Source organism: Passer domesticus, chromosome 2 (genome assembly GCF_036417665.1).
Source record: "Passer domesticus isolate bPasDom1 chromosome 2, bPasDom1.hap1, whole genome shotgun sequence".
Taxonomy (NCBI): Eukaryota; Metazoa; Chordata; class Aves; order Passeriformes; family Passeridae; genus Passer; species Passer domesticus.
In genome coordinates, this window is record NC_087475.1 from 55,800,402 (window position 1) to 55,818,136 (window position 17,735).

General features: G+C 33.9%; 1 long non-coding RNA gene across 1 annotated transcript in view; it reads right to left on the reverse strand.

Moving 5' to 3' along the window:
• Positions 1–13,189: 13,189 nt before the first annotated feature.
• Positions 13,190–17,735, reverse strand: part of LOC135293941 (uncharacterized) — a 73,356-nt gene continuing 68,810 nt past the window's right edge. The window contains exons 5-6 of the long non-coding RNA XR_010356060.1: positions 13,741–14,024; positions 13,190–13,631 (exon numbers count right to left, since the gene is read on the reverse strand). This is a non-coding gene — a long non-coding RNA (uncharacterized LOC135293941). The remainder of the gene's footprint in view (positions 13,632–13,740; positions 14,025–17,735) is intronic.

The window sequence follows — 17,735 nt, forward strand, 5'->3', positions numbered from 1 at the left end:
ATATTCCAAGTGGATCACGACAAGGTAACAACATGACTGCCTCAACACTTTTCCAATCTGGGCCATGCTGATAGGGACCTCAGATGCAGCATCACAAATGTGTTGAGGCTAAGGTAAGGGCTAAGGCTAGGGCTAGGATTGAGACACCCACAGAGCCTATTGCTCCAGGGCCAGTTGGACTAGAAAAGGAATGCCAAAATTATAATGGTGGGGCATTACACTGGCTGCCTCCACACTTTTACAAACTGTGTTCAATTTCTTTTAACTTAGGCCAATCATTTGGTACCATATAAGAGGATATTGGAAAGAATTAGGGAAGGAAATCAACTACATTTCAGAGCAGGAGTTTCAAGATTATAACAGGAGAAAAGGCTGCAATTTAATTCAATTAATTAATCAAACATATTCAAGTTATCCCTGAATGCAATAATCACTGAAATAAGTCTTATTAGTGTTATATTACTGCTATTGCACATTCGTTTTCCAGGTTCAAGAGGTTGCAGTATCTTTCAGTATTCTTGAACCTATTTCTGTACCTGAAAATGTACTTTCCAGCCCTACCTCTTCTTTGCCTTAATGAAAAACATTAGACTGGTTACTCTACATGCCATAGATATTAAGAGAACAGAAACACAACAGCTTTAAAATATAGTCATAGGAATTCACACTGTTAAATTCACTTCTAATAAGTTATTCTTATTTATTTATTTGGCTTTTGAAAACTAATTAAAAATATTGATTATGTAGGGCTTTTGCACTTAGTGAAAATTTTGTGTTTTGTTGTAGTTTATTCTTCTTACAACTTGTTAAATGTACAAGCAAATGCTGAAAGTCTTAGTCGCTTTCAATTCAGGTACACAAATGAAAAATATGCACACACATGCACAGAGGAAAAATTATATCATTGAGTCACAACTTAAATATATAAGGCAGAATAGATGCATCTTCTGAAAGTAAGTGCCTGCATTCCCTATGTAGTCAATGAAAGTGAGTACTTCTGAAAATTTTCAGAGTGAAAACACTTCACATTTTAAACATGCGTTGAAAGGAAAATAGCAGAAGTGAAAGTTTTAACAACAAACCTCATATCTCTAAAAGACAGCTAGCTTTAAAATATAGATATTGATATATATGGTCTTAACTATGAACGTAGAATTTTTATAGCACTCTCCAGAGGCTACCTCATCTGATCTACTTAGGGTATTCATTTGGGCTGAGATAAATTGCCATTCCCGAGATTAAACAAATTTCACCCAGCATCCAAACTATGTAAGAGGAAGTCAGATGCTGAAGTTAGTCAGAATAGATCTTCTTTTTATGGAGTGGTGTTATAGCTACCATAAAATTACATTCCATCAACAGTGTCTTCTGATAAAGCACAGCTGAGGGTGTTGAAGGTACACTAACACTAACTTTAATGACTAAAGCCTAAGTCAGACCACAAGCAAACAAACAAGGCTTTATAGAAGTTATCTGAATTATTTATTCAAAGCTCAATTTATTGTTTAGAGGGGAGGGAGCAGGGAGGGAGGACAGGTAATTCAGTATTTTTAATACCCTATTTAACTATGACTAAACGCATGTAAAATGAACCAAGCAATGAACCAAACAGAATGTGTGGAGTAGAAGGGCAGAGAAATATTCACATAGAATTTTGGTTCATCTATATATCTTGAAAAAATAACACAAATGCAAAATGTATTATTATATTATCTCATGAATAATTTTACTTTTTAAAATCTCACCTAATTGTATCACTTTTTGTCTTGACTCTCCTGTTACCCTTTCCTCAGTTTTAAAATGAGATAAAGTACTCTTCTTTCTAGAGAGCTTTAACTCTATAAAAATTGAGGATCATCAGTAGTGTGTGCATTTATATATATATATATATATGTAGGGTTAGTTTTTAATACTCTTTCTAAAATTGTTTTAACTCAAAAACCATTCAGGAGTTAATGTGTGTCATTTTATTCTTTATTCAATTAATTTAGGCAATTACAGACTTCCAGGTTGTGTAACCAATCCATGTACAGATCATTGATTTCTTTCATTCTGACAAGTCATTTTTGAATCCTTTTAGGGCAAAAGATTAGGCCAGATGCCTTTGATTGTATGAGAGTGCTATGAAGAGTAGGAGTTAGGTCAAAAGTTTGTAGCTTACTTGGATAGCTGGGTTTTAGAGACATGGGTCAGTGAAAAGAGCTAAACCAAAGACAATGCTCATGGAGAAGAGATCCAGCAGTAAGCAGTCAACCTGGACAGCAGATCACAAGACTGTGACTGAGAATGTGTTGCTATTTCGTTTTTTTTCCAGTTCAATGGCCTTGATGCTCTCTTTGTGTGAAATATACACAGTATCACATAATATTCCAGAGAGGAATACCACAACATTCACCCAGATTGCCACTTCTTAGCTATGTGTGCAATGCATGAAGTGTTAGCACAAACAGGTCTTCTTCACACACCATCCATTTCTGGAGGGGGGTTTTTAAAAGGCATGATCTATTTACCAACATTGAGTTGATCTTTTAGGCCTGTGCATGCTAATTGTTTTCACTCACTTTAACATAACATTTAATGATACATTAATATTGTATTAACATCAGTGATCATCTGGTAGAAAAGTATGTGCATTTCTTTTATTCAACATTATAAAGCAATTGAGAATGGTACCATTAATTTATCATGTCTTTCCATTTCCAGATTGAATTGGTCAAATTTTCAATGTAAAGGAAAACAGGCACTATAACCTGGATTTTTCATTTCAGGGGAGGAAGGGAAAGGAAGAGATGATAGCCTTATAGGAAACCTCCACCATTTTTGTATTATTTCTAGGAATATCCAGGTGGTGTAGGGCATCCCATGACTAATAAATAACAGGAATGGACAATGACTGATTTAAGTATTTTCAACAACTGTCAGAATAGAATTTAATTTCAGTCTTTAGGTTTCATAAGTAAATATCAATGTAATGTGCTCATCTATGAAAGACTAAAGGTTGATCTATTTAGCACATTTTTTCAAGAAAATTGTTTCAATAAACAGTCGCTCAAAGGTGAAAAATACTGTAGATTTTTTGAAAGCTTTATGCTAACAAAATCCAGCAAGATTATCGTGCTTTCTTCAATGAACTTAGAATCAGTAACGTTTTTATGGGTTGAAATATTAAGTGCTATGCTCTATGGCATACAGAAATATCTGCAGTTACTATTTAGGTATAATAAATGATAGCTCCTTGTCCATTAGAAGGTAATATTTAATTGAAAATATTTTGAAGAGAAAAACAACTCTAATATTATTCTATATCACTCAACTTCTGTGACTAATAAAGACACAGTAATTAGAAACAATATGCATGAATAAAACCCAGATTGAATGATCTTATACCTCACTGCTTGCATGTAAGACATTAAGGATGAAATCCACATATTTCCTTTTCCCTTCCCCTTCTACTTCCCTTCTCCATTTTGCTATCAATTACAGTTATATTAACATTGGTCATACAGAGATCATTGCTGATTAAACTATTGTTTTTAAAATGGAAATAGCCTTCTAATCTACCTACATGGATCTAAGTATGCACTTTGAGAAATGTCATTTTTTAAACTACCTTAAAGTCAAGAAAACTTTTACTATAGGCCAAGAAAAATAATTGTATAAAGGAAATGGTTATAATTGCAAACATGCAAGAAATTCCTTCTCTTTTTACAGTTTTGTAACTGAAAGAAGAATTCCTACATAAATTTCATAAATCATAAATAGATTTCATTCCTATCAAAGAGATAGAAAATAGTCCTACTGTCTTTGGTTAGCTACCCACGTTCTTTACATCATAGGTAAGATTCTGGAAAGCCTTTAAACATGCTCTTATGAAGATATTGGCTCAGATGTAGAAAGACCATATTCAGGTTTGGGGTTTTTTTCTCTGAAATGATTTGTTCCACATTTCTCCCAGGATGAAACAGTTCTCTATCTTTACTACTAATCTTCTTGAATAATATTGGTATGTAGGTTTTGAGTTTTTGATCTTACTCCATCTTTTGAAGTTGTTTTGTGAATGAAAAAGAAGTACTTGTGTTTGGTGAAGACAAGAAGGAAAGGAGACCATGACTTTCCGATGCACAGTTTTGAATATTTGCCAGGTCCTTCCTTCAAGAATTATGACCAAAAAAAAAAAATTGCTATATATTAGATGCTAGAAGCCAAAATATTGGATATTGTGTCTTTCTATTTTGTATTTACAACCTTGAATTCTACTCCTTTTAGAATAAAGTGTTCAGTTTGATGTAAGCAGTATTTCGTCTGAATTCTGCTACAGTCTTTTTGCCATTACCAAACAACACCAAAGGGATTCAGAGTCCTTTCTGAGTCCTTTCAATGCATTAGAAAGAAATCTTATAATCTAAGATAGATTTCAGAAATATTTTAGGAAAAGTTTTCTATTCTATAAATTGCATGAAAATAGGGTCATTGTTATTTCTTCAATTAAATAGAAAACTTTGTAAACAAGACTGATAGGGATTATATTTTACTGTTATATATAAACTTTGAAAAGTAGATAATACAGTAGAATGGATTCATATAAATATAAATGTATAAATTTAAATATATATATATGTTAGAAATTGATGGCTGAAGATGAAAGAAAGAGAGAAAGAAAGAAAGAGAGAAAGAAAAAGAGAGAAAGAGAGAGAGAGGGGAAAAAAGAGAGAAAGAAAGAGAACTCCTCCTGTCTGCTATTTTTACCCTAGGGAAAGACTTCCCTTTGTAAGGAAGGTTTGTTTGTAACATAGTAATTGTCAACTCAGATTTTGCTTGCACTTTTGAATGGTCATTGAGGTATATTTTGCAGATCTATCTCTACAGAGGTTTTTTTTACAGATCTATCTCTATAGATCTTATGTCTCTCTTATGTCTCAGTCAGTTCTTCTACTGGATGTCATATTTGCAGTTTCTGACACTGCCCTTGATGTTGAATACAAATTGCTGGCATTGATATGAACTTGTCTAATAGCTGCTCCTAAATTAGATGGTAGTAAGTATAGGAAACAAAATGAGTGCATAGCTATTTTTATTTCAAGGCATTAATGATAAAATTTCTTTCTTTAATTTGGGTTTCTTTTTGCTCTTGGTGGTTTTGTTTTGTTTTTGTTTGCTTGGTTGATTGGTTATTTTTCCTTAGAAGGATATCGTGGCTTAATACCTATTATAATGAGTCCTTTAGCTGGAGTTCTATTAGCTGAAATTTATCCACATAAAGGGAATCATTCCGCTTAGTTATCTTTCAAGACTAAGAAAATACATGTAACTTAGCAATTACTCTCACAAGCATGCTTGGTATAAAGTGCTTAAGGGAAAACACAAATAAACAAAATAATTGGCAATTTAAGCTTCTTTATGTTCCTATTTGCACAATAGATTAAAAAGAGTGAATGACATTGGCAAACTGTGTTGATTTGGTTGGGGCGGAGTAAATTTTCTGAGGGCAAGGGGTGGAGGGACTTTCAAACATCATGATGATGTGTAGCAAAGAAGAAATTACTGTGCTAAATCTGTGACAGCTGTATCTGGAAAAAAATTGATCATGTAGACAAACAAATTCATACTTCATGTGCAAAAGTCATGTTGTCAAAACTATTTGCAATTTTACTAGAATATCCATAATTTCATGTTTTTCTAGTTAGTGATATCCAGTAGTTCTGGAACTCTAAATTTGTACATATTTATACAAATAAATATTTCAAGGCTATGATTAAATCTATCTGTGCATAATATTGATAAATTTGTCACAAAAGCTAAAAGGAATCAACTGCATTATTTCCAGGAAAATTTAAAAAGTACTATTTCTATATTCATAAATTAAATATGCTGGCTTTGTTTTGTTTTGTTTTGGGTTTTTTTGTTTGTTTGTTTGGTTTTTTTCCCCAGTCTGGGAGACTTTTACAACACTGGCATCTTTATACTAGATACCTTGTATTAAATTATATAGTTAGATTATATTGTTGGCATTGTCCTGCATGAAATGACTATCTGTACTAAATCAGTAGTCTCTTGAAGGACTACAGTATTTCCTTGTTTTAAAAAAAATAAACTTTTTAGGAAAAATACATTAAAAATTATAATAGAAGAAAAATAAGAACAATAGCTGCTTAAGCAATTTCACAATCACATACAAATTCAATGCCATCCTGCCAAATTGCTACAGGATATAAAGAATCAGAGGAAATCTCTTTATAGGCAACCCATGAAAAACCTGAAGATCTGTATACATTTAAGACCTGATTAAAAAGATAGTTGAGCAATGAAGGCAAACGTGAATATTACTGTTGCTAATACTGTATTATTCTACTACAAGGAGCAGGCACATGTTTGAAAAGAGCAGGTGGTGGAAACAGACTGTAAACCTTCAGGAAGTACTATAATTTCTACCATATTAATGTAAATCTAAACGTAAATATATGCTCACTCACATTCATACAGTTATATACGTATGTTCAAGAACAGGCTACTGATTTTGCATATGTATGAAGTAATATTCAACATTAGAATATTAAAAATATCAGATGATTTAAGGTATTGCCTAAACTGGATCTAAGATCTGTAAAACAGAAGCACAAAACAGAAAAATAATACTTTTAATACTTTCATTTAAAGTTATCTCTCTGTAGAGTTAAAAACAGCAACTAAGTGATTGGAGGAAACAGGTGATCTTTACATTGAATCTAGCTGCTCATGTGCAAAATTATACACTGTTATAGTTTCACATGTCATGAAACTTTTGATGTATTTTAACTCTCTTTGAAGAAAACTAAAAATGTGACAATAAACTGAAAAGGTTAATCTAAAAGCATCTCTTATTTTAATCTGTGTGGCTAGCCAAAATTGTAAAAATATAGAATCATTGAACTATTAAAGTTGGAAAAGGCCTCCAAGATCATAAAGCCCAGCCTTTATTTGAACACCACCATGCCAATTTAACCACAGCACTAAGTCCCGTGTCCCATTGTTTCTTGAACACTTCCAGGGATGGAGGCTTCACCACTTCCCTGAGCAGCCTATTCCAATACTTAACTACCCTTTCAGTGAATATACTCTTCCTGATGTCCAGCCTGAACTTCCCCTGCTGTGGCTTGAGGCCTGTTCCTCTCACCCTATTGCTGGTTGCCTGGGAGAGGAGGCCAATTCCCACCTCGCTACACCCTTCCTTCAGGGAGTTGTAATGAGCAATAAGGTCTCCCCTGAGTCTCCTCCAGGCTAAACAGCCCCAGCTCCCTCAGCTGCTCCTCATAGAGCCCACTTTCTAGACTCCTGACCAGCTCCAGTGCCCTTCTTCTCAGGTTGCTCCAGCCCCCCAATGTCTTTCTTGAGGTGAGGGGCCCAGATCTGGACACAGGACTTGAGGTGTGGCCTCACCAGTGCTGAGCGCAGGGGGTCAATCACTGCCTTAGTCGTGCCGGCTACTCCAGTGCTGATACAAATGCCAATGGCCTTCTTGCCCACCTGAACATACTGCTGGCTCATGTTCAGCCAGATGAGTAATTTAATCTTTAGGAGATTCCTAAAGAAAAAAGCATACCTTGGGAACATTAGTTGGGGTATTTGATTGTGAATTCTACTTTGCTTAACTTAGGTTTCTAGTTTGCAACTTAATTTCAGCTGTGTCACAAACATAAATTCCTAAATTAGGCGCCTTATTTTTGCATACAGGTGGGTGGATGGGGCTCTTAACATGAGTTAAAAGCCTCAACAGGAGGCTTGTGGTAGGTATCTACTTGTGGTAGGTATTGAATTCACTATTTATAAGTACATGACTGTCAAATCACAGCATACTGATATCTAAAATGGGAAAACTGAGTTACAAGGAGTTTCCAGTAAAACTTATTAAAAGCATATCTTTTCTTAAACCAAATATTTGCTCAAGATACTGTAGTGGCCTTTTCTTAGGCACATCGTTAGACAGTATAATAACATATGGTGACAGTGACTTTGAGTTGTCCTTTAGTTAAAATTGATTCACAGGTTCTTTTTTAATGAATTTGGTGTTGAAGAAATAAACTTGTTGCAAAGTAGGAGCTGCCATGACAGCACAGAGCAAAGCATCACTGTGGAACAGTATGGAACAAGGTCGTGGCCAGAAACAGCTGGAAGGGAGCCATGGTGAGCTCTGCACATTCTTTTGTGTGATCACTTCCATTGGTAAAAGCAGCAGAACAAATGGTGTCTGATGAGAATTGGCATGTGCAGAAAATGTGGCTTCTCCAAAAACTTCACACAGTTCCAGTCAGGAAATAGAGATTACCCCTCACAGTATTTCTCTCTTATGTTGTGGAAAACTTGTGCTATATCTCCCTGGTTTTGCTTCTGTTCTTAGTTTGGTTTCCTTTGGTACATCTGCAGATCTCAAAACAGGTTGCAAACATTTACCTACTAATTGTCTCCATTCTACACTATCCTTGGTTTTACTGGAAATCTCTTTAAATTTGGAGGCTGTACAGAGTTGATTTCTATTGTGTATTTTTGTTTGTTTGTTTGCTGATAGAATTCAAATACTATTTGGGTCCCATCCAAAAGCTGTGAATTTCTGACAGCTTTGTTCAAAAAGAAAAACACTCAACATTTAGCAGATCCATAGTTAACTAAACCCTAAGTTATATATGAGTTTAAAGATGAACATAAATACATAAAGGAAAGGGCATAACATATTCTCATGCTTTAACCCAAGCCTGCAACCAAGCTCTGTGCAGCTACTTGCTCACTCCCACACTGGTGGGAGTGGACTGGGGGTAAAGTTTTACCTGAAGGGTAAAACTCATTGGTTGAGATAAATACAGTTCAATAGGAAAAGTAAAGCAGCACACAAGCAAAGCAATGAATTAATTTACCACTTCCCATGGACAGGAAACTGTTCAGCCATTTCCAAGAAAGCAGAGACCCATGACAGGTCACAGTGACTTGGAAAAACAGACATCATCACTCCAAAAATGTATCCTGCTTCCTTATTTCCCCACTTTATATATTGAACATGATGTGACATGGTCTGGATTATCTCTTTGGTCAACTGAGGCCACCTGTCCCAGCTGTGTCTTCTCCCAGCATCCCATGCACTCCCAACCTGCCCTTTGCTGGTATGGCAGCAGGAAAACCTGAAAATAGGCTTTGACTAAAAAGGCCTTGACTCTGTGTAAGCCCTGATCAGCAATAACAAATAAATACATCTCTATATTATCAACCTTGTGTTCAGCACAAATCCAAAACAGCCCTATACCAGCCACAGTGAAGGAAATTAACTCTCCTCCAGCCAAAACCAGCACATACATTCTGACTCTGCCTGCCTGCAGTCATTGACAGGGGCACACAGCAAGCCCTGGAAATTTGTCTGACTATAGGCACTGAAAAAGGTATACACTAAACTACACATTCTGCCACATAGTGCTGACTTGAGATAATTGTAATACCAGTTTGGGAATATGGGGTCTAAGGTTTCAAAAAATGAATCTAAAATTACCTGCAGTGTTGACCAACCTTTCTCTTCAGGAAAATGAGAAAGAGTAAAGGCCAGAAAAACAGAGAGCAAACAATAGAAGAAGAATGATGGCACAGCAAAGAAGCCAGAGAGAAGGTGAATTCATACAGCAGAACACAACAGGGAGAGTACTGGTATATGAAAAAGTCCAATATCTGCAGAATTAACACACTATGTACAGAGATGTGAGCCATGAGAGTGCTGTGTTTGGGGGACAAGCAACACAAATGAAAGTTTTCTTTGGAATAGAAAGAAAGCAGCTGTGCAGTTGACAGAAATATTTCTTTCTGATGTATAATGCTCTTTCATAAAAAAAAACTGCTTCATCAAATATAGGCAGTGTGGTGCTATTCCACCATGATCCATGTAAAATATTAGCACAAAAACATCGCATCAATTTTTTTCTGCTGTATTAGTTTCACTGTATGTAAAACAAATCTTTTTTCCCTTTTATGATTAAGAATAAAGAGATTCTCCAAGAGTTAGAGATCTATGATAACACTTAAAAAATAGAGGATTTTTTTTAATGAAGAAAGTGCAGTTCAGCATGAGTTTAAAATCCTATCAATAATGGCCAAATCACTCTGAAATACTTGTATGATGTATGAATAAGTATATTTAGTATTAAATGCATATTTTTAAAAACCAAACCAAAACTCAAGACTTCAGGGGTTCAATCTACAATGATGTGCAAGCAGTGCATAAGGAAGAAAGTGTTTAAAAGTGGTGGGCTTTTCCCCCAAAATTAGCTGGAATTCTCTTGAATTTGTGAAGCTACCTTTTCATATTTGATCTCCTGAGTATGCTTAATTTTCTAGAATGATCAGTTTTATCACACAATAAAAAAAAAGCCTACAATTTTTATGATCAGATTAAATATTCTCCACTGTGCTTCTTCTCAATCATATAAAATATGCTTATAATCTAAAGTCTCATTTGTGGGTCTAGTCAGCTTTAAATATTCTTGTTCCATGTCCTCAGTCACTTAAGCCATTACTTTAGCTCTCTTTGTGTTTTTGTTCATTCAGCTATGAGATTTGTTCCTTCACAAAATATACAGAAAACTGACTGTGTTTTGTTTAGAGATGCTGTTATGAGCTGTCATCAGTTTACTAATTGTGAAACTAACTTACCCTCTATTTCATCCTTTCTGAGTCTATTGATTATTCTATCGATCTATTCATTATGTGCTTGCTCTTTTGGACTTGTAACAGAATGTGCCTTTTATTCCTTGTTTCCTTAGGTTTGCTTTAGACACAAGCAATAAAAGCTGGTAGTGTTCTTATTGTAAAGTCAACCCTTTAGATTTTATTCTGTGATTAGTAATTGATCACCAATAAAAATTGTTTTATCTTTGCCTAAAGACAGAAGAGGTTAAATTTCAAGGAGAAAACCTGTGACATTGTCACTGAAAGAGAAAGAAGGAAATAGAATGATGCAATAACACTCTATGGAAAATATTTATAACACCAGAATTTAAAATGGAGTCTTGGATGTCATAAACTATAATTTAAAATTATAAAGAATTAAAATTACCCAAATTTGAAATATCAGCAACAAGTCATATATCAATAGGGTCTTTTAACTGTAGTAAAAAAACCTGAGTAATGTAGTATGTGCAAGGCACTGCAGATGCTAAATGATACAATGCAAATAAAATACATGGGAAAAAAACAGAGACAAAATACATAGTCACTGATGCTACAGAAACAGCATAGGAATGCCTTCACATGTTGAAAATCCCATTGAATTCATGTGTGTGCAGAAAGATCTTGAACTTAGCCAAATAGTCCCTGAAACTTTTTTCCCTTTTCTTCTTAGAGAAGGTATTATTAATAAGAAAGTTTGAAAATATTAATGTTTAAACCAGAACTTGATGGGAAACCAACTTCCTTTAAAAATGTATCATTTTTAGTTTAAGTACACTTGATGTGTTCTTAATGATTTCTATGCTGCTCAGTGCATGCGATAAATTTTATGAAGCCTTTTATCCCCTACCCTCTTTCAAATTTTCCAAATCATAACCATGTCTTATGGTTTTTATTGAACAGTTGCCTACAGTTTCGACTCTTAGCTCAGTTACTTTCAGATAGGAAAACATTAAACAATCTGACTCTCAGATAACATAATTAAGCCTAAAGAATATTATATTATGTAAATCCCTATCTAAATATTTCAGAAATAAGCCAGAATAAAAAAATGTGATAAGAAGAAAAAAGCTTAGTAATTGTTGCACTTGAAAAAAATTTTTTATCTTCAATTATACACTTTATATATAAATACAAGATAAAGCACAATGATATAATACTTATGGCTATAACAACTTCAGAAAATTCAGTCTCAATTTTTTTTCTAAAATTTTAGTTTCATCTTAATGAACTGATTCTTTCCAGAAGGATGAAACATTTTTCACAGACTGTATATTTAAAACTCAAAAGTCCTAGTCATTAAGAAATAAAAACAGATTTTGGAATTTACAAATAATTTTGATTTTTTTCATGAAAGAGAAACAAATTTCACAGGCTCGGAAATCCACTGGGAGAGTAAAATTCAATAGAGTCTGCTTTCAATAATCATCAATAATTTCCCATGGACAGCTCCAAACATTCAATTATTGACAAAACCATTACTAGACAACTATTTTTATGTAACTTTAACACAATTTAGTTCATAAAATAAAGCTGTAAATAAGTGTGCATAATCAATAGGATTAATATAAATCAATTTTACATTTCAAAAATGAATAAAAGAAAGACACTTCTAGTAGCTTTTATGTGTTTACTATGTGAGCTAATCATAACAACAACATGGAAGAGTTTTTACATATATATGTATGTAATGGTTTACAGAAAACTTGGTGTGATCTCCCAATAAAATAACCATGCTTCTAGAGAGTTGGTTTGTATGTTTCTTTGTTCGACAGAGATCTTACATACCATAAATCCACCATGGTGGATTTTGTTACTTTAAGAATCTTAAAATAAGGTTATAGATAAAAGGATATTTTCTACACAAACTTTTTTTTTTTAAAGTGGATAGTCAAATTAATGTTTTAATGCTCTAGAATTCCTTCGTTGTCTACATTTGTCTAATCAGTGTAGAAAAAGCCTGATAAGAAAAGGCAGAAATTACTGTCATAACTTCCCCAGTATCTTTCTCTTTTCTTGAGAAGCACCTTTGTTCTGCCACAGTCCCTTCTAGTCCTAAAGTCACCATTTTTGGTGTTCCTCAGGAAGAGGGGTAGATACAGGAATTTCCAATTCAGCAGCCATTTCCTGCCATTTCCTCTCTGGGAGGAATTTTATGCCCACAGTAGTAGAGTCTTCTTTCCTAGTCTTATAGTCAGCTTGCTTGTCTTTTTAAATGATTCCTGCAACAATAATATTCCTTCCCATGGGGTCCATCTAAAGGCACAAAGTAGTCTCCTTCAGAATCAGCCTGGGGCTGTCGATGCACTGTTATTAACCAGAGACAGAATATGATACAGAAAATACACAACCGCATCCATACCATCATACCATGTACAGTACATGAGAACTGCTACAGGCTGGAACCAGCTCAGTCCAGTACAAGCTCAGGCAAATCATGAGACCCTGTGATGTCAGTCAGTGTCATGTCTCTGGCCACAACAAAGAGATATTTACCGGGCTAGAGCCTGCTCCTCATCTTTACCTTCTGGAAAATACAAACATAATGCTTATAAAAGGTCACTGATATGGAAAACATGAAAAATCCCACTAAAAGGAAAGATTCAGAGACTGACCCTGTCCTGCTTTTTCACCTCTGTATCTCAGTATCTCTTTTTTTTTTTTTGAGCTCCATTTCAAAAGGTGTTGTGTTCTTTGTTACTCTTAATTTTTATAAGCCTCATCCTTCTTGCTTCTTTTACCAAGTGAACTCCTGATTTGCATTTGTTTTGACTTTTAGTTTTTTTCTAATGACTTTTACGTGGGTTTTTGGGGAATTGATTTTTCACTTTGCCTTACTTCCCTCATCAGCTCAGTTTCACTCATTGCAGGCTCAAATTTCCACTGAAGCCTTCCATCCAGCCTTCCATCCACTTGTCCTTCTCACCAGGAAACTGTCATGAAAAACCACGCATCTGGGACTAAAACAGAGAGAACACTTAGCAGTTTGTGCTATGGGCAAAAGAGAAAAAATAATTTTATTTATTGTCAATTACTGTAAATAATTAAAGAAGACAAACAATGAAATACCTTTTCTTGCCACATTCCCAGGTTTAGCTTCATTGCCAGGCTCTGCTTCCATGCAAACAACTCTCTCAGTATCTGCAGCACAGTGGGTTGGGGTCAAGACATAGTTTCTTTTTTTGTCTTCTTCCTTTTTGCATTTTTCCTGTGCTCCAGGACTGGTTCTCCACAGGCTGCAGTAATTTCAGAGGAGTACCAGCTCAAGTAAAGTGTTATTCATGGGTCACAGTCCCTTCAGAGGTGTGCTTGTTCTGCTTTGGAATGCCTCTTCCTTGATGAACTGACTATATCTGAGTAACATTGCAATTTCAAAGTTAGTATCAAACAAGTTTTCTTGAATTTAGAAGCAAAAGATGAAGTAAAATATATGATAAAAGAAACAGACATTGAAAACAAACAAACAAAAAAAAAAAGCAAGAAGGCAGCATTTCAGAAAAAGAATCCAAATAATGGAAGTATTTTGAAAGTGTTAATTGATGAAGAGCTTTTTTCTTTAGGTTTTACAGTTTTAACTGTTTAAATAAGAAGTGTATTCTGGAACACTTTCTTCCTCCAGATCTTTTTATAAGCATTACAATTAATTATCTGTGATGGGAGAAATAAGAATTTAAGCTAATACTGCATTCTCAAAACTACCTTATATATATTCAGAAAATAATTGGAGTTTACTTGTTCGAATATTTTTATTGTTTTCTTTCAAATTTCAAGGGGAAACACAAAAAATTAAAAATTAAATATTTTCTCCCTGTCTCTTCATGAAGAAATGTTGAAAAACATCTGGCTGAAGTTCTTCAAGGTTCTAGCAATATACATGTATTTAACCTTTATTGGTTTTCCGAAGATGTTACATATGCATTAAAAGAAACTAATCAAGACAAACTTTCATCATCTTCTCTCTGGAGATTTCCCGTGTGTATTATTAAAAGATGCATACAGTGATGTGTTTGAGGAAAAAAATGCAGTTGACTGCTTTCATTTTTTATCACAACATTTTTTTATACTTTGCAAGACTTTCAAGATGTATGCCAAAATACATTTGTCTTATTAGTTATACAGTGATTTGCAGTTGTAGTTGTGATTTTGGTGGCAGAAATCAATATCACTCTTGCCAGCAGATATTAGAAATATTACATGAAGTGATGAATATCTAAGGTTTTCCTAGAAGTTCTTTTTTCCCCTCTCCCAATTAAAACATAAATCATTCATCTATACATTTTCACATACATTTCCATAGCTGGCTTTGTGCTAAATGTTTTCCTAGCATCTTCTGTCATTCTTTATTGCTTTGGATTTACATAATAGTCCTATATTTTAAAGATATTTGAAGGAAAATTCATCTGTGTCAAGAAAAGAACTTTCCATCAGGAATAAGAGGGTAGTTGAAATGAAAAAAGTCAATCCAATGCATTCAATTGAATTACTAATTGCATTCAGACCTGACTTGATTTTCCGCAACACCAGGAGCTTGCATTCAGCTGTTTCTGACCTGAATTTTGAGCTATGCAGAATAAATAAACAAATAAATAGTCACATTGTAGCACTTTTTAACCTTTCACTAATTACCTTTAGACTGATTTGTGCACTTTATTTTTTGGAGAAAGAATGCATATTTTAGCAACAGTGCAATACTAATGTATACAAAAATACCTAATGATAGGTTTAAATAATATTTTTTAATTTTACTAAGATGTAAGCTGATGCAGAATTTTGGAAGGTATTTATTAAAACTATTTATGCAACAAACATGAACAAAAACACTTCTAAAATGTCATCAAAGTAAGAAAAATACATTCATTTTATGAAGGTATATTTTTGGGTTTTTAAAATTCTTCATTTCTGTATTTATTTCTTCCATGCTGAATAGACATGCCAAAAATTATTGGCGAATTTTTATGTTATTTCTGATCAGCTGAAGATTTTCCTTTAAAATAAAGTACCAGAAAGAACATATAATTTGGTCTTAACTCCTTTAAACTTTAATGTGAATATTTGATTCTGGATCATTGCTCTATGAATCTTATTGAAAGGTAACTTTCTGTTTCAAGAAACCGAAAGCAATAATGTAAATGTCACCGAACATTTCCAAGTGTGGTTTCAATTGCTATTAAACTGAAGAATAATAAGACAAAAAGTAGGTAAAGTTAATACATATATGAAGATATTTCAAAGTTCTGGAGATAAGCTGTATATGTACAGCACAGTTTGTCATAGGTCCTACCTGTTGTTACCAAAGGGAGATGCCTAAAATTGTTGCTAAATACCTGATTAGATAGAGAGAATGAACGTTACTAACACTGATGTAACACAAATTGCAATATATCTTAAATGAAACTTATTTCTGGTTGATTGTTAAGCTATTGACTTGATAAAACTTTCATGAAATTGGTTTGACCTAGGTCTGTTGTGAAAGCTCTTATTATTACCTGCATTCATAACTTGATAGTTCCCTATAACACTTGAAACTCTTTGCATAAATACTTTGGAAAAAAAATAAACTGTTGTGCCTTTATTCAAGTACATTGATACGGTACTTAGTGTGTGTTTATCTATTGTAACAGTAAATGACAGAATTATTGCAAGATGCATTCAATTAAATCTCATACTGTGACTTCAGGCATATTAGCAATTTCAGACATTAGCAATATTGCATTAAAACAAAGGAGAAAAAGATTAAGGTTAAAATGTATTTATTGTACCAGTAATCTTTAAATTGTATTCAAAGTGATAAAAAAGATGAAAATTAGAACTATGGGATATTATTCTTGCCCCAGCAAGCATGTGCTTGTGCACGGATGCACAGATGCACGGTTACTATTAGACACTTTTTAAGCAATATACCTTTTGTGCTGTCACCAAAGACATTCTTTAAACTTTTATTCACTAATTACCTTATTCTATGATCTTCTTTCCTTCATCTTCTTGATCTTACTGCTGATTATTTTTTTATTATTGTTCTGTATGTCATATTGGATCTAATATTTTCTTTTCCCTTTTGATTCTCCTTTAAACATTCACCTAAGGGAGCGGACTATGGCAAATATTGTGATTCTCCAAAGCGTAATACCACAGGCAATCAGTATAACAGAATTTGTTAAATTAAATATATCAGGAACATCTGGCAAATCGCAAAGTAACAAGATTTCATATTTATTAAATAACATTATATATTTTGATTTCATTTTTCACAGCACCTGTTCAGTATACCATCTCAGATTTTTTCCTTGTTTCATCATGAAAAAGAATAGAAAATATAAAGTAAACCCGGAAGAAAAAAAAAGTCTCCTAAAGCTGTTTTTAAAGAAATTAATCATCTTTCTAATTCTATTCAATATTATACTATCTTCTTCAGGTAATTATATAAGCCATCACTATCACCATAACATATTTATTCTTTTTTAAGCCTAAAGATATAAGTGGAAGTAATTAATAAATATTCCTTAGTAATGATAGGCTTCAGGTACTATTTTTACAACATGTACTGTATATTAAATTTGCATGCCTATTTCTATTTGTATAAAATTTAAACAAGACAATGGAAATTTTACCAGTCAAAAGCCTAGAGAAAGGAAGAATATGTACATAATTAAATGACTTAACAAACCAGAGGTTGGTTGGGGCATAGATTCATGTGGATGATGTTCAGCCTGAGAATTCAGCAAACACAGATGCCTACAGTTTCTACCTGCAGGAGAGCACAGGCTGACTTCATCTGCCCACGCAAAAGCAGGTCCAGCTGGAGAACCCTGAGGCATCAGACACATGCACAAGAGTGACACAGTGGCATGGGACATGTAGTAGGGTGATACCCCTTCAAGCAGCAGCCTTAGCCGGGTGGGGACTAAGGCCTTTCAATGACATTGGATGCCTTGGTCTGGGTTTCCAGATGACATATGAAACCATGATAGCAATCTGGCCTTTCAAAAGTAAACATGTGGTCAGCTTAAGAAGTTCCTTTAGGATTCTCCTATTTATCCACTAAATAAAAAGTGTAAAAGTGTTTA